The sequence below is a fragment of the Melospiza georgiana genome, chromosome 6 (genome assembly GCF_028018845.1).
Source record: "Melospiza georgiana isolate bMelGeo1 chromosome 6, bMelGeo1.pri, whole genome shotgun sequence".
NCBI classification, from domain to species: domain Eukaryota; kingdom Metazoa; phylum Chordata; class Aves; order Passeriformes; family Passerellidae; genus Melospiza; species Melospiza georgiana.
The window spans coordinates 20459777-20484158 of NC_080435.1; the positions used below are offsets into that span (position 1 = coordinate 20459777).

The 24382-nt window shown below is 37.3% G+C and overlaps 1 protein-coding gene across 6 annotated transcripts in view; it reads right to left on the reverse strand.

Annotated features, from left to right (window-relative positions):
* The window catches only part of IRAG1 (inositol 1,4,5-triphosphate receptor associated 1), a 71863-nt gene extending 48510 nt beyond the window's left edge, over positions 1-23353 (reverse strand). For 3 of the 6 annotated variants that reach the window (XM_058026122.1, XM_058026121.1, XM_058026117.1), the window contains exon 1: positions 10525-10581. The gene's annotated coding sequence lies outside the window, so the exon portion shown is untranslated. Of the gene's footprint in view, positions 1-10022; positions 10084-10449; positions 10487-10524; positions 10582-23130 lie in introns of those variants that run through there. The other 3 variants (XM_058026118.1, XM_058026119.1, XM_058026120.1) reach the window with 3 other exon arrangements.
* Positions 23354-24382: the final 1029 nt, after the last annotated feature.

Sequence of the window (24382 nt, forward strand, 5' to 3'; positions counted from 1 at the left end):
ACTTTTTTGTTGTTGTGTTTCTTAGTTAGAATAATGCTTATTTGAATTTCCATGGCACTTAGAAAATGAATTTGTAGGTTGTCTTTAAGTGCTCCCTCCAAGTGTTGCGCCTTTAAGGTTGTTGAAAACAAAAAAGTATATTTTTACAGAACAAAGAGGATAAAGTTACTAACTGAACATGCCATTTATGTAATTTTGTTAAAGGAAATATTAAATTTAAAAGTCAGAGCCAGCTATGATTTTTTTTTCTAAAATTCTCATTATCAAGTTAAATCAGAAACAATTTTTTGAAGGAACAATGGAATTTCAAAGATTAAAAAACAGGGCAACTACAATACTTACCATAACAATTTGCCAACCTGTGTGAATGGCACCACACTTTTCTATCACACTCAGAAAAAATCCACTTCAATTCTAAATGTGTTAAGTGTACTTTGAAGTGAGGTGAAGCAAAAAGCAAATTTGAATTACAGAGACTGTTTGAATTACAATCAGTTCCTTCAATGAACAGACTGCAGAGCTTCATTAAATATTCAACTACAGAGTTACCAATTACACTATATCAGTGCTTTTGGCATTAAAAGTTTAATTTTCTTCATGTTGAGAGCATTCATTTAGTGTTGCTAGTTTTCCCAATGTTATTTTAAAAAAATGAGAAGAACAAAACCACTCCTTATCCATAAACCAAATATCTTCATACTCTGAATAGTCTTTAGAGAAAGAGACCGGTATTTTTCTATATATTAAAAAACTAAATAGACCCCCTAAACCTATGACAAGTGATTTAAAGGGCAACTAAAGTAGTGAGTCCAAGTGAGCAACATTTATGATGGAACTCCGGGAGTTCCATCAGCCTTAGAGCTTGCCTCGTGACCTTGAACATGCACAAAAGGACACAATTGGTGGAAAAACCACTTCAAATGTAAGGAAGTTTTCAGGGAACAGATTCCTGAGCCCCAACTGCCTTCTTTAAATGACCAGAAAGCAGATAAGGGCTGCTGTCTCTGGGTATTACTTTATTCTCCCTGGCTGAGCTTCAAAACATCTGTTGCATAAGGAAAGCCTAATTAGAATGGCTGCCTCTACCCGGATGGTTGACATTTACTTGCCATGGGAAGAACCTGTCCACTAACAACATTCCCATGAACCTGAGTGACATGCCTAAAGAGCAGGCTAAGCAGAGTCTATAGCCTGTTCCCAAAGCCTGCAGAAACCTCAGACCTTTTCCTTTTAGGCCTCGATGGAAAAATCTGCAAAATAGATGAGGGTGTCTGTTACAAACTAACAGTACTCTGCATCACTTTGGAAAGCGGACAAACATATGGACTGCCACCAACTATTAGAACTTGGTGTGAAATCACAGGAGTTATCAGCCTGCAGCTTTCACTCTGTTTCACAGACATTTATGAATTTTTTCCAAAATAAAGATAGCAGTGCACAAACAGACAATTTAGTAACCTATGTCTCCCTACATTAAAAAATGGGTTGTTTCTAAGCAGCTGAGCTATCAAAACCTGTTCTTCGGGTATTTTATTTTGATGATTTTGTGTCTTATCTCCCTCACAGCAAGCTTACATGTCTCCTTGTCTCCTACCAGTCTGGAGAGCCAAGAGACAGCGTTTGCTGTGCCTGGTTTTAAGCTTCACACATGCCAGCTGGCAGATCAAACAGAATCACTGATAATTTCAGCTCACAGTGGAGCCTTTCCTCATAGCAGAACTAAGCTGGGTCTCTCCTCTCTTAGCACACCACTGATTTTCACTTATAGGAGTTTAATACTTCTGCAATCCTCTCCTGCCAAATTCAACAACTCAGACAAGTTCAAAGGGTACTGGGAGGGAATGAAGGGAGGGCAGGGAAGAAGGAGGAAAGTTAGTTGGCTGACCACCAAAATAAAAGCATAATTTTTACTCCAAGGAAAACAATACCAAAAATAGATTTTGGAAAGAATAAATGCATAGCTAACACTTAAAGAAGGTTAGTGGACAACGTATAAAGAGAAATGTGCTTCTAAAACAAGAGCCATGTAATACTTTTTCTCTAGAAAAAAGCTTATGCAGCTAATGCTGTGTTCAGGTCTCCCTCTTCCTCCTGCACTGCCATAAGCTGGTGATGAGTTTGAAGCTAAGCTGATGCAGGAATTAACAGATATTAGGAGTTTGTATTTCCATGGCAGATGCAAGTTCAGATGTACAGTATCTGAAACAGAGACTACATAGAATACCTTAGAAATACAGAATAAACTGATGTCATAACTGTGGTAAGGGTGCTATAAACACAAATCTAAGAGAAATCAGGTCTCTTGTTTTCAAGTATTTGACAGTGTCATGAAAAATAAAGGCTATAGTTTATAAGTCCCACACATCTCTGTTGTCCTCTCCCCTTCCCCAATTAGGTTATACACATGACCACATATTCTCAACAGTAACAGTTCCAATACTGTAAATGCAGTACAGATGTGCTGGTTTTACAGGCACACAACAGTGTGCAGCCACAGAAGCTCCTCCCAAGCTTGACATAACAGGATAACCTTTGGAATTTTAATTACACAGGACTTTAATAAACAAGTATCAATAAATATTTATGGATCTAACATTTGGACTCCCCTATTAGATTTGTAAAAAAAACTCAAAACCAAGCAGCTATCAACAAACCAAACCCACAATCAGTGCTGTTGACCTTCTCATTTAAGGATAAACCCAGGTTATTGTCCAGTACTCCATGCGGAACAGCTGGAAAGTAAACAAGAATCCCCACAGAGGTTGACATGCTTCCACACTCACTGGAGTTTGTGCAGCTGTAAAGCTGCAAATTGTCACATTTTTCAACACTTAAAACCAAAACTGAAACATTACAATCAAATCCCAAAGATGCTCAAGAGTCATTATAGAAAAATACCGTAGTGACATTGCAAACACAAGCTAGAAGAAATGAGAGGGGTGCAACTATCTATGCAATACTGCAGCCCTTATTTTGAGAAAAACTGTGATCCATGTACATGGCAAGAGTTTATCCAGTCTTTTTTAGAAAAATGAAAAAGCCCAAAATGTACTTAGAGGTACTGCAGAATTTAAGTGGGCCTTCAAAGTACAGAGTATCATCATTGCCTCTAAGAATCACTTCATAAACATGTTTATAACACTCTTGAAAAAAGAGCATTAAACAATAACAACTGAACCCAAAATTTAACGTATGTATTTCTACCACTGATACACTCTTGATATCAGACCTCTCAACTGGACTTCTAAGAGTATGTTAAAGAAAATACTTGAAATAATTACCTGACTGTTGTGAATTACCATATGCAAATTAACCTGCACACTGTTCTGCAGTTTGAGCCAATCTCATTTGAACCTTGAGGATTCTTCAAGTTAATTGGAATGAAGAGAACCAGTTATCTTGCTTTCAAACATGGTTTCCATTTCTCCAAGGCTTTCCTCTAACATTCCTCAGGAGACAAGAGAACGAGGCATAGAAATGTCTGAGGAAACAATTCAATCCCATAACCAAACTTACAGTTGCCAAAATAACATGCCTTCCTCTGCTTGCTGTGTTTTATGAAGGAAGTTGAATTTCCTGCTTTCTTCAAGAAGCAACTGAATGTTCAAGGCTTTGAGCCCCAGAGAGATGCTAAAGATTCCATTAGCTACTATTTAATTTCTTTTCTTTTGCATAGCAGGGTGCCCATAACTGCCTAAGAAACAAGGACATTTCACCACTGGGACGTTACAGGGAGAAAAATCTACATGGGCTGATGCAGTCTGTAAGCTGATTTTCACACTTGCTCTCATGGGACTGAAAGAATTTAGAGAGAGGTCAACATTTTCAGCAGCTTATCCTGCAGAGAAATGGGAACTTGGTCCAAATATTCAACACACAAGTAATGAAGAAGCAACTGAATTCAGTAGGAACCCAACTGTCCCATTTGACCCAGACAGTTTGGGATTCACACATTTTGGGATACATTTGTCATGGGACACATTTTGCTCTCAGATGACACCATAGGGCACCTGGAACTATGGGGCAATCCTGCTCTCCAATACACTGAGCACCCCTGTCACAATCTCAGTCCCACAATCTCCCTGTCCAGGAAAGGGCTGGTAATGCACTGTGGCAATTTGTACATCATTTTTGATATTTTTATTGCTATAGCAACTGAGTGTAGGCATTTAAACATAGCAACAGACTTTTTATAGCACTTTCTTGGATGTCAAAAAGGCACGTTGTTTTATTTTCCAAGCAGATGCTCAGAAGATAAGTACACAGGATGATTGTGCAGTACCCACCTTCAAAAGGAAGAAAAAACCTCCCAGCTTCACAACTTCTGAATCATATAAGCTGACAGATGAGTGTAAGATACATTGTGACTTGTGAGGTTTCTGTCATGAGTTTGAGAGACATTGTTCTGAGAAAACATATCAGCAACTACTACCTAAGAATAACATTAGGTGGAAAACCTGGTGGATTTGTGTTCATTTTGTAAAAAGCTGTACAAGAAATTTACCAAGTCCTGCTCCGAAGGGAAAAATATCCATCAGTTCTGATCATTACCTGTTAAGCAACAGAAAAAGAGAAACTGTCCTCATATTAAGTGGAGCCAGATTCTCTGGAGTGATCAAAGTCCACTGAGACAGATTCATAGGCCATGTACATGGGTAAAGCTCCACACAATCCAAATGGGAACAGCAATTTACAAGAGTCTGACTTGCTAGATGGTTTAAGGAAATACAACTCATCATTTTCATAATAAGAATCACAGAATAATTAGAGCTGGGAGGGACCTCTGGAGTTTATCCAGTCCAACCTCCCTGCCAAAGCAGAGTCACCTGGAGCAATGACACAGGAAAGCATTCAGGTGGGTTTTGAATGTAGCCAGAGAGACTCCACCATCCCCCTGGACATCCTGTCCCAGTGCCCTGACACCCTCAACGTAAAGAAGTAGTTCCTCATGTTGAGATGGAACTTCCTGTGTTTTAGTTTATGGCCATTGCTCCTCATCCTGTCCCTGGGCACCACTGAAAAGTGTCAGGAACTATGCTCTTAGCCCTCCTTTGAGATATTTATAAGCATTAATGAGATCCCTCTCAGCCTTCTCTCAGCTAACCAGGCCCAGTTCCTGCAGCCTCTCCTCACTGGAGAGATGTTCCAGACCCCTCACATTCCCTTTGAGGCCTCTGCTGGATCCTCTCCAGTATCTCTTTGCCTCTCTTGTCCAGAGAAGCCCAGAAGCAGACACAGCACTGCAGGTGTGGCTGAGTAGAGGGGCAGGATCACCTCTCTCAACCTCCTGGCCACAGTCTTCCCAAGATAGCCCAGGCTATTTTTCTTGTGTGCTGTATTTTTCCTCTGGGTCCTTAATTTTAGCCTCATTCTAATGTGATCAGTAAAATCCACCACTTGGTATTTAATGTAATTTCTGAACACATTACTAGACAGAGAAATACCAAACAGCAACAGGACAGATTTCTTTGGGGATCTTTAGGTATTATTCACCCTTCCATTACAATTATACATCAGCTTTGTAGAGAGTGAGATGGTTGATGTCTGCCATTTTACTAAGAAAAACAATCTGTTAAACAGAAAATGTCAAGGTCCTACAAAAAATGAATCCAACAGGAAATATCAAGAGCTTCTTATAAGGGTTCAAGGTTGTTAATACTCCAGAGACTATATTCCATTAGCACATAATATATGAGGTTTGGAAGGGACATTTTAATGCTGTGTTTTATGCAGAAGACATTTCAAACAGATCCCAAAAGCTCAACACAAAGATAAAAACTGAGTTTTACACTACATCCCACACATTCTTTCTCCCTGTCCCTTAAAGATATGTTTACTTAATGCATTGAGTCCTTTTCAAGCCCTCCTAACCTTGCTTCAGGTTCCTAAGATACTTCAAAATTTTCATAAATCTGCTTTGGTTTCGACAGTCTGCCCCACTGACTATTGCTGTTACTAAAACCAGCTTTTGCAACAATGCTGAAAATTTTATCTTACAGAAAACAGGAACAAGTTCTTAACTGCAATAGCCCTCAGGGAAGTCTGGATGGGCACCACTACACTGGCATAAGGGAACATGGCACAATATGTAGGGCTGCTTCCAAGACTTTTCCAGTCTGAGGTGATGTGCAGAACATCAGATTGATTTAGCACCTCCTCCTGGGGCAAACTCCACCCTCCACTGCAACCAGGCCCCAGTCATGTAATTCTATTTTCATGAGCCCAGAGGTCAGTGCCTTTCATTTGTAATTTATAAAGAAAAATATGGGAAATTCAGCGGCTGAAATTGGGAAGCAATTTTCATACACTGTCAAATTATTTCCCTTCCTCTCCACAAGCTCTCCTTCAACTTAATTTTTAATTTTTCTCTTCAGCAGTTACAGCATAAGTTTGGAAGTTTTAACAGGAAACATTAATTGATGTGTGAGACCTTACTATATTCTACTACCTTCTAAAAGACACTGGAGAAACTGGAAGAACATTTAAAAGTTAGAGGATCTTTCTTGTCCAAAATTTCAGAAAAAGCTATCATTTTACTGTTTTTGTAATTTTTTAGTACAAATTAATTCCAAAATAAGATTGATGAAAATAGACCTTCTCCTACTAAGATTGCCCTGAGAGTCTTTACCTTTGTGGTGTTCACTAAGTGCCTCCTCTGGCAACACTGAAGTCAATGGAAACTTTGCTGACGATTTCAAAAGCAAAGACTCAGAGCCAAATTCCCCATGTATAACTTCAGCCTAACAAAACATTCTGCAGAATTATGTAAACAGCAATAATTTTACTCAGAAGGCAAGTCTCTACCCCAAAGCAATTATTGTACTTGCCCCAGCAGCCCAGAATTTCTATCACACATTAATTTTTGGGATGCAAAACGTGACAATGGGTAAGAAAAGATTGTGCAGCTCCAACATAAAAAGCTTTCCCCACCACTGCTGTTTGTTAGATCAACTTTTCAACTCCTTTGCTCTTTGTAGAAATCCCAGTAACTAATCCAGTGGGCTGTATTTTATAGCCATGAGATTGCAGCTCTCTTTGGACAATCACCAGACATATTCACACATAAATTAGGGGACAGCAGTGACTCTAAAGTATGTATGTGCATCACAACAAAACACAACAGAATATGCTCCAGTTGGGGAAAAGACTTCCGGGTTTACATACTCACTTGACATATGTTAGCTGGCAGGTTTGCATGCTTCCCTCCCTGCTCCCCTCATCCTCTCCCAGCAATCTCTGTCAGCACAGGAAAGATCATTCTCTACAGGCCTTACTTGTCCAAATCCACAGATCTCTAGAGATCCAAAATAGTACAGGTTCCAGATTACTTGTGATACCTAAAGGTTTTGTGTTTCTCACATTTTAAGGATAAGTGAAAGCACATGGTAAGGCATTCTTGATTTCAGCTCTGAAATGGAGGGGAGTGTGTGATCTTTGTTGTTGGTTTTGTTTCAATCTTTTAGATATTTAATATGTTTTGCAATTCCTAAGTAAAATTTAATTCTCAGATTGTTTTTTAAGATTATAAAATTAATGATAGACACACTGAAATTAACCTAAAGGAAAAGAAATATAAAGCAAAAAATCCATTACGTCTACCTGCTTAGATTAGAGAATTAAATCCAGGGATGGTATTAGAGTTGAAGCTCTCCATCAAAACCTGAGGTTACAAGTCCACTTGCTCTAAATAACAAATCCCTCTCTCCTCTTCAGAATCCTTGGGATCTACTTTCCAGGGAGGGAAGGTGAGTTATTATTTAAAGCACTACCATAAGTCACAGTCTTAGCTCTCCACAACAGCTCTACACTTGTACATAAGCAGTAATTCATGTCTTGAGTCATTGGTTTAGAAGCTTACAGAGATCCATCACCCACTCAGATTTCCTTTCTGTCAGTGATACTGAGATCCAAAACATCTCTTTGACCCACTTTTCAAAGGGAGCACAGGCAGAGAGCACATCACAAGGAAATTCTTCTGCTTAGTTTACAGGAAGGCTGCAAGTTAGGACAACAAAAAGATGTATCTCTGCTCACAAATCCCCCAGATCTTTAAATAGCCCACAAACCTTGAAACAGCAAGGATTTTCTTTCCCCTTCCACTCACAAACCATTTTATCCTTCTTTTTCCTGGACTTAGACACTTGTCTAAGAACAGCAAATAGATGAGGAAGGAGAACTCCATGTGAGGAACATAGACATACAACCCTTGAAAGGAGAAGCTTTCATATCTGTCTCCCCCAGGTTCAACTCCCTATAGCTTGCTGTACACTGTCCTAAATAACTTTTTAAAAAGTTATTTGACACCAAACTATTCTTAAAAGCTATCAGGAAACAGACTGATTGAAAGGAGAATGGAAGCAGCTGGGGCTAAATATTGGAGTGATGAATCTGGTTGCTAGATAATTCTTAGTTTCCAATGTTTTGGCCCCAGATAAATAGAACAGTAGTCATTAAAACTGTCCCTGACATATAAAAAGATAGGAGGCGGGGAGGTATACAGGTTTCACAGACAATTTAGAACTTAATCCAGAAGAATGTGAAGCAGGTGGATTTCTAAAAGTTAAATACAATGAAAATCCTAGGTACTTATCAGTGCTGATGTTAACACAATGTTCACCGCACACAAATAATTAAATTGTACTTTATGTATTAAATTACATTTTACATTTTAATTTACATTTAAATTACTTTTATCATCGTAATATCTTTACTGAAGATAAATTTACACATAGGTAAATTCATTACATATTCTAAGTTACAAAATAAAAGAATTGTGTGACACAAGAATAATAGTTGTTGAAGTGCCATATCATGTATTAGAAATATATACTTGGTTCAGATTTGGAAGAGTTAGACACTGATTAGTTATCCCAACCTTTAGACATTGTTAAAAATAAGTCATGGAAACTGAAACACTTTCTAGAAATCCATCTAAACTTGTACACCCTCGCAGAAGCTGAAGGGTTGCATAAAACCTCACAAGTAAAGTAACACATGCAAGATCAACAAATCAGAACAAAAATACAATACAAAAAATACAAACCAGGCCCAAAATACAAGAACATTGTATAAGTGAGGACCCTCAGTATTCAGCATTTCATATACTGGACTGATTCTTAATTTCCACTGTTCTAATAAACTTATATTTCTGTGAGTTGCATCATTAGATTATTAGGCTCCAAGTGTGGTATAATTGTTGATTTGGGGTATTACTGTTGATGTAAAACATGAAGGTCTGCTAGAAGTTTAACCTAAATGTACTAAGCTGTTCAATAATGATAGTCCAGAGAAAAATAAAACTATTACAAGTTTTGCAACAAGATCAGAAATGCTTTAACAAATAAGATTCGTTTCTCACAGCCTCCTGAAGCTGGATGACGAAAACTTTCACAAAAGTGTACACGACACCTACCATATGAAACATAAATGCAGTAACTGTCAGCACTCACAAGAACACTGTCCACACTCAGAACTCTAAATTCACCCAATCTCTGTATGGCAGAAACTAAAATCTATGCTCTAATCACTCTGCAGAGATGGAAATTCACTACTGATTGCAGAGAATTTTTCACCAGGTGAAGCCATGCTATGCAGATTTGAAAAATCAACTCACTAACACAAGTTGCTAGTAATGTAAGTAACAGAAACATAAGTCCCCAATTTCAGTTATCACTTCCTTGCACTGACCTCATTCTTTCATGTTGTTTACATTCTGCTGTCTAAAGCAAAAGAAGACCTTGATATACATATTAGTAAGACAAAAATGTGTTTTAATTTATCAAGGAAATTAAATACGCTTTAATGCAGTATAGCTACCAAATAGCACAGATAAAACTGAAAACCAAAATATCAGGAAAAGGAAATAATGAGATTTTTTTATACTAAAGGAAACATGTTTTAAGACTTTAAAGATATTTGTTTTTCTCTTCACAGCATTCCAATTAAATACAACTTTGTGGTATTAATTTACATCTAACAGGACTAAACTCAGAGACTGTATAAAGAAATGGCTCTGGAAATACCTTTTTAAAAGCTAAGTTCCAGACAAGTAGATAATCCACCAACATGAACCACTCCAGCACTGTTAAAAGCATGAGGAGAGGAAAGGGAAGTCATAATTAAAAAGAAAAAGAGCAATCTGTGACTTAACTGTTTCTCTATAACATAGATTGCTCCTAAGACTCCCTGAATACAGATGACAATATCTGGGAATCAGATTACCTTGAATTACCGACTACATACCTTTATTATTCAAGTCTTAGAAAATTAACACAGCTTTTCCTTTTTCATTCCTGTATAGTCCAAAATAGTTTGCAAGTAGAACAAGGTTGCATTGACTACACCCAGTTTTTAAGCAGCTAAAATCTGACAAAGAGGTAGAATTTGAAGGGGTGGGGGAGAAGAAGAAAAGAAGCAGCTCCTCAGTATCACAAGAACAAGGTACTGTACCTTTAAGGAGGAAAAACGGTTCCGTTCTGTTTCAGGCTGAAAAAGAGCTTATTCCTGGTTACAGAGATTACTTACCTAAAACTTCAGTTATTCCTCTCTTTCCCCTTGGGCCAGCCTCTCTTTCACTCTTGGGAGCTTTTACCATTTAAGGTCAATGTTACATCTGGCTCTAGTAACTAAAGCTGAAGCAATTTTTAACTCAGAGATCCAACAGGCTGCCTAACATTAAAATGAGAGTTTAAATTTAAAGTAATTCTTCAGAAACCTTTTCTTGCCTAAGAGAATTACACAATTAAAGGCTCTCCTATTCTGGCATAAGTACTCTGGGTACAACATGATGCAGGCATCCCATTAGCATTCTTCAAGTTCAGTGCATATAAGCTCTACTTACTCATTTCTGATTAAATGGGCAAGTAGGAAGAACAGATGAAACAGTTTACATCATGTTATGTTAACCCTTAGAATTTTTTACTGACACAGATGCTATGATTTTTCATTCCTCTCCCCCTCCCTTTGTTTGGTCAGAAGGAGTCTAAATTAGAGAGCAAATAGAAGGCATGTGAACTTTTAAAGAACACTGGCCTCAGTCCAGTCATGGGCTCTGCTCTCCACTTGCAGAGTAGAAATAATTCCCAATGAAGTCCACAGAATTTGCTTGTATCCTATGAGAGAATGTAGCTACAAATGAGGCCTGAAGAGGGAAAAGAAACCCAAAACCTTTACCACAGTACATTCAGGTACCTAGAGAGCAATCATGTGAATGTGATTCAGAGCTCTCAGCTCTAAAACTGATAGAGATTTTACTTCAGCCCTTCAGCTACTTTAGACTATTTACTTATTAGTATTACAATTACATCCATAGATCCTAACTGAGGGCTCTCTAATGCCAGGTGCTGGGAAGTTATTAAATGTGAGAAAGCCAAACCCTCTGCAAAGATCCTTCACAACTGAAGTAAAGACAAGAGAAAAGAAGGTGGGTAATGCTTAAAAAAAAAAACACACACAAAAAAAAAAAAAACCAAACAGCAGCAGATTGCATTTAAAATTATTAGATGGTAAGTTTTAAGTTTTGAAGGGATATATTAGGGCTGTTTTAAGAGAAAGCAGTGAACAATACTAAAGGACTGCCTTTTGACAGTAGCTGATAAGAGCAGTAAGGCAGAAACAAAACAGACAAAGGAAAGTAAGGATTTGATGATTTGACTTTGAGAGCACCATAGGGGACTGGCTTGGAGAACTGGGCAAAGATGAGTTGATGGCAACAAAGCACAGAAAATTAGAAGCTGAGCACCTGCTTTGTGCCACATCATGTTTCAGCTGGCACTAGAAAAGTCCATTATTCTACACTTCTGACATTTTTAGTTCCAAAAAATCAACATAGTGAAAACAAGGCTCTGAAAAACTTCTGTAACATCAGTGCTTAAGCTTGTTCCCCATGTAAAAGGAGCAGCTCAGTTTTTGCAGTACCTTTTCAGGTATCCATATCCTTTGTCCATATACAGGACTTGACACCATTACTGACTCTGACAAGGCATTTTAACACACCTCCTTTCATCTTTTTCAGTTACTACTTCATTACCCACAAACTCAAGTTCTGAAATAGCCTCTTGTGACTCAGCACAGTCTTCCATCTAACCATCTGCAGTCACAGAATTTTTACTGTTATCTGCAACTCATCATTTTTCAGGTTTATTATCTCAGAATTTCTAGGCCACAAGTGTCAAATGCTTCATTTGCCTACAACAGAAGTTGTGTTACTGTTAAATCTGCATCCCTTTCAGAGCAATGCTTTGAACCCAATTTGGGCAAGAACAAGTTGTTTACTGTCCTACAGTGCTGTCGTCCTCTGGGAAATAAAACTCTTTTGCTGAAGTTGCTTGTTCATTGGTCCACCATCCTTCAACAACTGTTGGCCAAATTTAGCCCAAATTTTTTAAAGTAATCAGGGCCTCACAATATTTTCAAGTTCCCAGAGAGTTAGTGAAAAAAACAGTGCTTGTAAGACAGATTTAAGCTACTGTCCCTACTATGGGGAAAACCTACAGCAGCAGAGTTTCAGTTTTGTTTTGTTTGGCCTCTCCACTTGCAGCACACAGACATGACCCCTGCTGTCTAGGTAGGATTTAGGGGACACAGAAGGATCCTAAAGGTACTCACAAGAGGAGGAAAACAAAGCTTCCATCAATCTTCTGCTCCTGAAACTGCTTTGCTTATTCTATTCTATAGCTTTGACAGATACTTTGCCCAGAGATTTGTTTAATGCGAATGATTCCAGGCCAAAGGTGAAAACTGCTATCTAAAATCTAAATTATTGAATGACAAAATATTAGTAGCTAAAATTTAATTATTTCAAGTAGATTGTTAAAATTCTATCAAGAAGGTACTACACCTTCTTGACATGCACCATATAAAACAAGACCTATTATTTTTGCTTGGTTTTTTAAGATTTGGTGATATCTGTTGTTGTTTTTTTTTTTTAACATTCTGATACAGATGGCTTGGCAACTTCTCCTTAACACAACATATTTATGCTGCCAGTATTCCACTACTGTATACCCCTGGGAGAGCATGAAATTATTTTTTATAAGTATCTGAAGTATTTCAGAGTAGCTAGATGCAGTTCTCTGCAGTCACATATGGCTTGGTGGTTATGGCATGTGTGTGCCCCCATCCCAACAGTTACCTTCCCATTTCCCTTTTTCACAGCTCTGTGACCTATGAGAAAGCAGCAGTGCAGGAGTAGAAAATTTAACTCAGCAATGTTCAGTTTCCTGGGTTGGGCTCCTCAAGTTCTAAGATTTTTATTTGTGCCTTTGAGGAGTTGAAAAGCAGCACTAAACATAAGCACTAAAACCTTTGTCATACTGAATCAATGGAGACTTCTGCCTCTCAGGCTGAAGTAGAGGAAAGGTCCACACAGGAACTTCAAGCACAAGCTTTGTCTAGAAACACCAGAAAAGTTATCTTATCCCAATCTTTGGTTTTTTCTAGTTTTGGCTTTAACTGGGCAATCTGGGAGATGAGAACTTTAGCTCAAATAGCATATTTGTGTAGAAATAGTTGTAAGTATCTTCATTTCAACTTTTGAGAATTCTCATTTTTTAAAATTTACTTTATTATTATTGTTACTGCTATATTTGAAGGTTTTATGCTTCAGGACTTAAAGATACTTTGCATTAAAATGTTATGATCCCTCCTGGGCATATGTAATAGCCATCCATAATGGCAAGTCATGAGTTCATGCTCTACTTTTTATCCAGTGACTAAAGTATAAAGATTATTCATCAGACAGGCTAAAAATTTGCAGCAGAATTGATAACATTTGCACTTAAAACTGGAGTTCTAGGACATGAGTTTTCATGCTCCATCTTAAAAGCATCTCAAAGGTGTTTTTATCAGCTAAAACTTCACTTGAATCACAATTAGAATGCATCTCTGTCCCCCTCCAAAATAACAATGTGCATTGACAATTTCGTTCATTGAATCATTCTCATCATCTTATTTCTCAACCATATGGAAAAACTAGTTAGCTGAGTTAAAGTTTATGCCAAATTTTTGCTGTATCCTTTTGTTTTCTTGGACAAAAGATTTTTCCAAATTTAAATATTTAGTCCTGCATCAGATTTGTGTTTTCAATTGCTTTTCTGGCTTGTATGTTGCTACCTCATAGTATACACAAAAATGAAGTCACCTTCTCTTATCTGATGGCACCCATCGTGCAAATCTTATTTATGTATGCAATTCTTATCTGCCAGCTTCATCCAGACAGGAGGAAAAAACCAATAACAATTCTGTTAACTTAATATATTAAACAAAAAAGGGCAAAAACTTGCAATAAAATTTTCCCATCTGGGTCTCATTCTGCTGAATATTAAACCCCAAATGCAACCCAGAACAACTGAACTAAAATGTGTGCTGGTTCAAAAGGGTGGGATTACTCAATATCACTTTTCCAGTCAGCTATGCTAGATCATTTACACAAAATGTAACAAACTTTATTAACTTTTAGTAATGTTTATGCAGCAACTTATCTCAATGAGATTTCTGAAATGCAGGAAATTTGCTTCCAATTTTCTCCAGCTAAGGAGAAGCTTCTCACATGAATCAGAAATGCTAAATTAAAATAATATGCAGTTGCAGAGCCTATCGGAGGTAAGGACAGGTTTGCTAGAGCCCAGTCATCTTAAAGAAAACATCTCTATGCACAACAATGGAAAATCAAGTTTGCTTTGATGCCATGATTGAGGTAGAAATGATCTTGTAAACCAGCCCAAGTAAGATGGAAAGATTTGAGACTTTAGGGACCAGGACTTAAAGTGTCTGCAAAACCCCTCCTCATCAAGCCACAAATCTTTTTATTTACAAAAACCTAAGGTTTTTCTCAGTCCCAAAATAGCCAGCTAATAATCTCTATATGAGAAACAGGCAGGGGCCAAGAAACAAAATGTCAATCTGTTTTCCAGTTTTCATTGCCAGATGATCAATAAAATGATCCAAACTGACAAACACAGTTTCAATGCCCAAGTCCTTCTGGACAAATGTTAGTCAAAGTATTTACAGCAATCATTATATTTTACTTTCCCATATTCATGTCTTTTTTTTTCCTCCTCCCTTTAAGAAAGTGGTTTTAAAAATGGAGTTCCAAATTAGGATGTTTATAATGACTTATGGGAAAGCAAAACAGTATCAGAAATTTAAACCTTTGTGGGCAAGGAAGTTACTGTTTCCATGCTCTTAAAACCTAGCCTGCCAAAAGCTAAATATAGCAAATATTTTTAGAACACATAGAATTTTCCAAGGTCATGAATACATTTCACTTAGTCTAATTAATTGTTTTCTGGGGTTGAGCTTTAATTTCTGTTAATAGCAGTTGAAATCTTAGCATGCCTACAAGCAATACATTAAACACATTATGTCATTGTCCTGTGTTCTAGGAAAATCCTTTTGGGAAGATGATGCAATTAAAAGACAAAAAAAGCTGATGGGTTTTGAGGTTTTTTTGGGAGGGAGGAATGAAATAAAAAGGGAAAGTTTATCAATCAAAGAAAACCTTCCAGAAGATTTGACACAGTCATTACCATTAGGCAATTAATCACGTATAGACAGCTTTTCCCATCAGAGTTCATTTTCTGTTCTGATTTTGGGGGTGGTGGTGGTGAGGGGTTAAAATGGGATCTACAATAGCAGAATTCCAGAAAAAGAGGAGGGATGAAGTTTTAAAATTATTTCCAGGGGATCTTTTAGGAAAGGTGGAGAGGTTAGTAATTACTATGACTAAGCTGCATCTCACTTCATTTGTGGGAAATAAGACCGAAATTAAGAATTCCAAAGAATTACAGGCTTCTCATTCCACATGGCTGTACAGACATATAATAGCATAATCTGGTAATCTGAAGTACAACTGAAGGAGACTGGTACTGCACACCAGTCTAGGCCAAACTGGTAAATGTTTTACTTCTTCCTGAATTCAGAATTCATACTGAATTTGGACTTCCTGCCATATTCTAGTCTAGTGCAAGAGAAATGAAAATATTGCAAGAAGATATTTAAGATTTGTAGGAAAAGGATGCAAGACAGACATTTTTTAAAAGTATTTAAGATGACATTCCCTTGCTGAAATAATCATAAAAAATTGCTAATCTCATGCTGGTATCAAGTTTCACATATCTCCTACCCATACTGATCCAGAATGTTTGCACTCAATTAACAGCTCTAGATTTTAAGAATTATTTGCAGTTGAAGTTTATACCTACCACATGGTAATATTAAACTTCTGAGGCAGCAATATGGGAAGATTTTATTAGGTACACTGTAAGTGACTCTCATTCCTAGAGCAAAAAGTAAAAATAAGTATAAATCCTGATCAGAGACTCATTTTGGTTAACACCTGCTTTCAATGCTGCAATTTTACACTGTCATTTGTTCTTAAGTTTCCCAAAATATGGACAGAAAACTTTTACCTGTAGAATTTTAGAGAAAAGTTTTACCATACGTTTTTGTTGATTGGATTACTGCTGCAGGGTTCATTGGATGGTTTGTGTTGTTGTACTTTTCCTTGGACAATATTAAGGTAGTGCATTTTAAAAAGGGGGGAGGGATATAATTAGTAGGAATGTCTGTAGATTAAGTTCTCTGTCACTTTCCATTGCAGTTTCAGATATTTGAGATATGACACAAATGTGATCATTTGGGTCGAAGTGACTGGCTTAAAAATTTTATTTTTCATTCAGCATGTTTCAACTGTTTCCAAAAAAAAAAGGGGGGACAAAATTTGTTAAATATACACTATATACATAAGAGTTTTAGAAAATTTTAAAGAAGCTACTTGATGTTCGATAGAAAAGGGACTGAATTTGGGACTGCAACATAATTTTTGCTTGCCTCTTTGGAAGTATCCAATTTTTAATTTTTTACAAGTCTCAAATAACACATTTCTACTGAGCACATGCCTGTAGTTTCAGAAAACAACAGGAATTGATTATGCATAGTCATTATCACCATATGCACATAGCTAAATGTTTGTCTGCCTTGAACCTTTGCAAAGCTGAGATTAATAGTCATTGATTTTACATTTTTGCAGCTTCCTATAGAAATAGCTATTGGTGCTTCATTCTTTACCTTCATTATGTTTAACAGGATGCATTGCAGTGGGAATTTTTGCCAGATAGCCCTTAAAGCACACTGCATTTCTGCTGTGCATCTAGAACTGCCTAAAATACAATTTTATGATTTGTTGGAAAGATATACCATTATCAATGAGACTAAAGTTACATTTTCTTTACCTGTTCCTTCCACATGCTCCTTTTCATCCTCCCCTCTGAATTAGATTGTGTCTTTTTCACCTCTGATCTAAAACCTAAAACCTCCTCTCTACATTTGTTCCTGTACATTTGTCTGATCATATTTTCCTGGTGGGTGTTTATTAATGAAAAGCCAGTGATTTTTCTGTATATCCTCTTCCTAAGATCCTCCTCAAGGTGAATGTCCTAACTCTAAAAGTCATAAGTGTTTTGTTCAAAAATGTCAGCAAAATTAGGGATGTTTTGTTGGATTTAATTGTAAGCAATATTTTCTATTTTTCATTGACTTATTCACAGAATTTAAAAAGCAAATACTTATCTGTTCTTTCAAAGGAAATGTTAAGCTTAACAGCAGTCTTCCACAAAGAAATTTAACACTAAAAGATCTCATAAGTAGATACTTTAACCAACATATATCTATACATATACTTTTATATAAAAATCAATGTCACCTTGTGATATACTGTCACAAAATGACACTGACATACCATTACTAGGAAATTTATATTCTAAGATTAATCAAGTCCTACTGCAACAAGGCAATGAAACACTCATTGGTTCTGTGTTGTAATCACCAGAGCAAGTGATTCTGCTTTTTGAGATCGTGTTTGCTCCATTTAAAACACAGAATCTCCACCCACAACAGCTTCAGACCTTTCATTCACATACTACCCCATAACAGAAAAAACCCCTAAGACCATCCAGGACAAAACCAAAACAACTCAAATATTATTTACACATAAAGAATATGTGACAATCCAGTAACTCTGATGAGATATGAGGTTCCTGGAACTGGGAGAGTTTATCTAAAGGTTATTAACTGACCCTGAATCCAGCCACTCCATATTCTGATGCTGCCACTGTAGTGAAGTTTAGCAAGAGAAGAAATTGCCAGTATTATTTCTAACTGCTGCATCTTAGAGTGCCATGGTGTCCTGCTCTGCCTGGCTGCTGTACAGTAAGACAGCCAAGTTAACAGGTGCCTCAGTACTCCTGCAGGTCCCAGGATGGCAGGGAGCTCACATTCCCCCTTTCTTCCTCCAGTGGGGTTGGAACAGAATGGAAACACCTATTCTACTTTTGTACGAGAGAGCAAACATGCAGGTTGAAAGTCCCTCCACTTTTTACCTTCTATCCCCCAGATGTTCATCTGGACTTTAGTCAGAAGGATGAGAACTGCTGGCAGCAGCTCAACTTCTAAATCTGCTTCCTTCCACCCTGAATGGGATTCACACATGTGCTCAGAACCCCTGAGCAGTGAACTATAAGGAATGTAAACAAAGCATAGATACAAAACCATGCTCCATTCCTCTGCACAGTGATGGACATAAAACAAAGGAGATTTGCCCAGACTGATGTTTTCCCTAGAACAAGCTGCATAGCTTTTACCAGGGGAAGGAAGAAAACTATTCAGTATTGCTTCATCATGCTCTCTTGACTGACAGCATTGGTTGCATTTGCAGGGGATTGCTTCTATTAGAAAAAATGAATGTCAGCAGTCAGCAAGCATTCCTTGTCCCTGGAAATGCTTCCACTGTTCCTGAGTTAATCTCATGACTTCACAGTGGTTTAGGAGCTGTCTCTACTTTTCACCAAAGCCACGAATGTTTCCTAGCTGCCTGCATTCTATTCAAAATCAACTTGTCAATCAAATCTTATGACTTCTGGTTTCTGGCTTCCCTTCCCTCTGAAGCCTGGCTGGGGTACAGTGCAATTGCATTATTCTTTAAAGAGAACATGCTGATTTTTTGTGAAAAACAGCCACCAAGGTAACAATTCCTTCCTGGGAATTCCTAGTCCTCTCAGAAAACCATGCAGTTGCAATTTTGAGTAAAAGCAATTATCCTTTGTTAAACTGTGCTTCAGAGACCCCAAGAAAAAGCTGCTTAACCAGCACATTGAAACCAAAGTGCTGCTTGTTCACTCTGGCATTTGATGCCTCTTTGGGGAAAGGCACAGTTGGGTAATACTTTCTGATACACTTCTTAAAAACTTGCTTTCTATCCTACTTTGATGCCTCTTAAAATCCCAAACTACTATGCTCTTTCTGCTTTATTCAAAAGGCATGTTCTTTACATTTACATTTTTTACACTTGTTTCTTTTCCAGTTTTAGTCTCTAAAAACTAGCAGGGCTGCTCAGCCTTGTACCTTTGAATCTGTTCTAGATCATTGCATCTTCTCATCAACTCCTCAAAGCCTGATCACATCAAAATGGTTTTTGGTATTTGTTTATATAGCCATCCCTGTTTTACTTTCTTTGCAAAAGAAACATGGAATGCTGTGTCTGGCAAATACATTTTTCCCAATAGATTAAAACATATTTCTATTTGGGCATTTTGTAGCCCAAAACACATTTTAAAAACCCCTTCAATTAGGTTTCTCTTTTCATGGTTTCTTGCAGTGACTGAGTTTACATTCAACAGAACCAAAGCTCTGAAAACCCTCAGTTAAAAGCAAATAATTGGGAAATATCGGCATGAACTGGGAGCAATTCAGCCAACAGGACAACTAAATAAAGAGAAGCTATTTCAGCTGGAGTAGAGAAAATGCACAACTTTGACATCAGGCAATTACAAAAATTTAAGATGCAAAATCTTATTATCAGCTTGTCATATTAAAAATTTAGACAGTCAAATCTTAAATAAGGATGTGTAAATGCTATACAACTTTACAAGCTACAGAACTCAGTAAATAGATGTGGCAAAGTCAAGGTTCAGAATAACTTCATCCTTTGCCTTTGATAAGGATGCAGACAAAGCTATATAAATTTAAGCTGTCTATCCAAAGCCTGATGTTTGCAGGAAAGCAGCTCACCATCAAATAAAAGAGGTAACAAACAGTTGCTTACACAAGTGGTTGGGTGATTAAACTGTTAAATGACCTGACATCCAGGAGGGGGCAAGAAAAACTCAGCAAAAGTCACCGTACCAATTGGAATTTTACACGTCAAATTCTACCAGCATTCCTTTGACTTATGGCACTAAACCAACAGGAATCCAGCTGGAGTGATGCTATATTTTTCAACATGTGCACATATGCAAATTAAGTGGAAGTCAATGGAATAGGTAATAATTTGGGGAATTTTATATGTATATAAGCATATTAAGAGTTCGTACAACACTATCACTGAAAATTGCTGGATCCATAGAACAAGGGGGCTTTTTCTGCTATAGAGTAGATATATTCACCAAGCTAGGAACAATGGAAAAAGCTGAAATTTCTCTACTGCTCTGACGATAAAAATAGAGTATTAAGAATATTGGCCAGAGTTAGCTAGAGCTGCTAATATTATCCATCTTAAGGATGGTGTTTGGGAGTCATCTTTAAACAAAGAGGAAAAAAGGAGATGGAGTCTCTTGGGAAGAAGTTATGAGTCATGACTGAGTCCACAGAAACAAAGAGGAGACTGGCAGAATTTTCACAAAGCTGGAAAAAGGAAAATAAGAAATAGACAAGGTGAGCAGCAAAAACCTAGTCAAGATAAACTGTACTAAGCTGGATGAACATCATGGTTTAGAAGACAATAATGACAGATTCATTCATTCAGACTGTTTTAGGCAGGTAAGACAAGATATAGACAAAGGAAGATTTTGTTTTGTTTCTTTTGAAACTGGGTGTTTTTCATGCCATTAAGTTTCATGTTGTTTTAAGACTCCCTGAAAACTACAGTTTCTTCTAGTGTATCATTTTTTGAAGACTTGAACCATAGCCTTAAGACAAAGAATCTATGGAGTAATGTGAGCAATCTCTTAGTCAGTTACTTGTCCTCAAACAAGACAAGCCCCCAGACATTTAGGATGTTTCCTAAACAGTTGGGATTTAGATTTCTACTACTGTGAAGCAGCAGCAGAGGAAAAATGCCAGAGCCAAAGGAGGAAAGCATATCAGTGCATACCAAAATCCTGGAAGCTGACTGCATGCAAGCCCTGTGGGCTCAGGAGCCCAACAAAAGCCTAGCAAGAAGAGTGTGATCATATTTATGGAAAAATTTGAGAGCACAGCTATGTTTAAAGCCTTATAAGCATTAAGTTGTGAGGCACCTCAGCCAAGTATCTATTGTTTGCTAAAACATCAGTGAATTCCATTTGATTTCTCCAGCCAAGAAGGAAAAAAATATGTACATTTCAGCATAATTAAAACCAAACTGTGGTTGCACTAGAGGAAAACAAAATTATTCCCTTACCAGATCAGTGCCATGGAAGAAAGATAATTCAATAAAATAGAAGCACTATTTGAAAAGTTCCAGTATTTCCTCAAATAAAGCTTAGGATTGTTTTCCTTCTAAGAGCGACTTAACAGTTACCTGACATTTTATTATCCAATTTTTGACACTTCAGTCAGAAATCTAATGGACAAAACACAATTCTGTATCAGGGGTGGTTACCACAGACCACCTCATGCCCCTTCTCAGTGTGGTAAAATTGCCTTGCCTTTTGTGTACACCTTCATTGGCTTGGACACATTGGTAACATATGTTTTTATGGGTAAACCGAGTTATATGGTGGGTGACTAGGACACTACCCAGCTGCAGGGAAATAAAAATTGTAAGATTTTACTTATAGTTTTCATGTTCTGCCTCTCTGTTTATCCAGACCAACCTATAATCCACAGCATTCCATATGCTGTGTCCTTCTGAGATTTGTCAGGAACACTGTTCTTATAAGTTAATTAGGATATGACAAAACAAGTACTTTTTTTAAAGTCTTGGTTTTTTGTTTTTTGTTTTTTTTGCTAAACAACTTCTTAAAAGTGGGAGGATAAAATCCTCAGTAAAACTTTAATGTAATCAGGCAGGAAACTGGGAGCTGTCACCCCTGCTGTCACCAAGGGTAATAGATGTTACTTCTTAGCCAAATCACAGGAACTTTAGAACAATTCTTCTGACTGTTAGGAGAATTTAACTCCTGCAAGCCACAAGAACAAAGAGTGGGGAAGAAGGGTTGTTTGCAAATCCATGGTAGAATGAAGACTGCAAAGGAGGAATGTTAAGCAAACATTGTTCCCAGGAAAGAACCTGAAGTTATTAGGAAGTATGATATGTTCATACAAGTAAAAATATTTAATGAACAGGATTTCAGAATATTTTGTTAGTGAAGCATTTAGGGAAAGGGAGGGAAAAAAGCCAAAAACCCCAAAATGCCTTCAGCAATGTGAGAATTAATTAAAAGGCAGGAAGAAATCTAAAATCACTGAAGTCAGACCCAAATATGTAGCCCCTAAACCAATTATTTTCTGCCATGAAGAGTAATTTTATGCCCTTTCCAATCATTCAGAGATGATTAAAGAAACCCATACCTGTTCTACATTCAAGTTATTTATGCAATTGTAAGAAAGGGAAGGAAGAATTAAACTGAAGAATTAAAATGGTTCTTTTTAAAGCCTATTAGCTTTTGAACCTATGTGCTGTTTTTTTCTGGGATAACTGCATGTTTATGCTGCAGGAACCACTTTATTCCTTTCCCTATAAACTCAAAAGTCATAATCTAATTTTTTTAAGTCCTCCTCTGAACCTGTGCAGTCCTAATGCTCTACAACAAATAGAGCTAAGCCATCTTTAAGTGAGATATTGAAGACAGTCCAGGCATTACAAGAACTTAATTAGGTCTATGCTGTCTTTGCTGAGTTAGTGCAGCTTTAGCACTGATATGTCACTGATATGGCAAACAGGGACCTTGTATATATATACTCTTGCAAGGCAAAGCATCTCAGTGAGCAGCCTGAAGTAGCCTACTTTAAAATTTAGTCATTTCATAATCCTATATTAGTCTATAAAAGTGAGATTGGTAGAGCAGTATGTTCAGTTGATCTGAAAATGTTAATTTATCCAAGTATAAAACCAGAAATTAAATTAAAATATCTGCCTCAAATTTAATCTCTTACCTTGCTGAGGTCTCTCTTGTTTCTTTCATATCAGATGGATTCTTCATATCCAGAGTAACTTCTCTGTTCAAGTTGAGGAGCAGAGGTAATGCAACACTTCAGCTACGACTATTAAACAGGATTTTGCAATTGCGTTAGAAATGTTCAAATGGGAAAACTTTGCAAAAATGTTTTCATCCTCTGTACAAGCAAGAATATAGCATCTGCATGTCTTCTATATAACTCAGGCAACAATATCCTGGCAACCACATTTCAATGGAACAAATCCAGGTAATTAAAATGACTATCTAGCATCCATCTCTTTTTATCATCCCACTTGATAGGCCAGACTTACTCATATGGAAAGTGATGGTCAAAAATCTGCTAGATGTAGTGAAGTGAGAGGTTGTCTGTCTCTAAGCTACTGTTTTTAATTTTGTTTGCCATTGCCCATTTAGCTTCTCTTTCACAGCACTACCCCCCTGGAAACTTCAAAAATGAACTCTGTTTTGTGTGCTATACTTTGCAGACATCTTCACAGCTTGGTGGATTTCATTAATACTTCACTAATAACCCTGTCAAGCTTTGTAATTTCTGCAAAAAGGCTAAAAGGATTAAATTCACTTCAGCAATAAAGCCATTCAGTGCATTACTATCCTCATCAAGTCTACTCACTAATTTTAATAGATTCCTAATACCATAAGTCAAAACTTTGGCTTCCACTCCTTTGCAACTGCACAGCCTAATCCCCTTGCAGAAGCCACACTTCTGCTAAATCAGACTATGAGGCATGAGTCCAGCAATGAAGAGCTGTTGGATTCCCTTTTGTACAGTGGTCATGTGAGCAACTGCTCTGAACTGTATGTTGGTGTCTGAAGACCCCAGCAGTCACACCATTCCTCTGAAAGGGAAGATGAGGCAGGATGCTACCCTGAAGCAAAGTACAAAAGTATAAATGAATGACTGGTGATCTAGATCATATCTTGGTCAAAACAGACCTCAAACTCACTGTTGTACAAAGCAAAAAAAAAAAAAAAAAAGGAATCTTACATTTCGGTTTTTGGGTGCAAAAATTTAATGCATCTACATTCAGACTCATTATCAGTCTAAGATACCATGCAATGCCGTCAGTGTCTGGAAGAGATGCTAGGAAAGAGGCTTTAAGGTGACAGGCATAAAGGAGGTGGTAACCTACGGAAATACAGTGCCAGGAAACAAAGTATCACCCCACACTTAGCCTCAATTCCCACAGCCTAGCATGCTATAACTACCT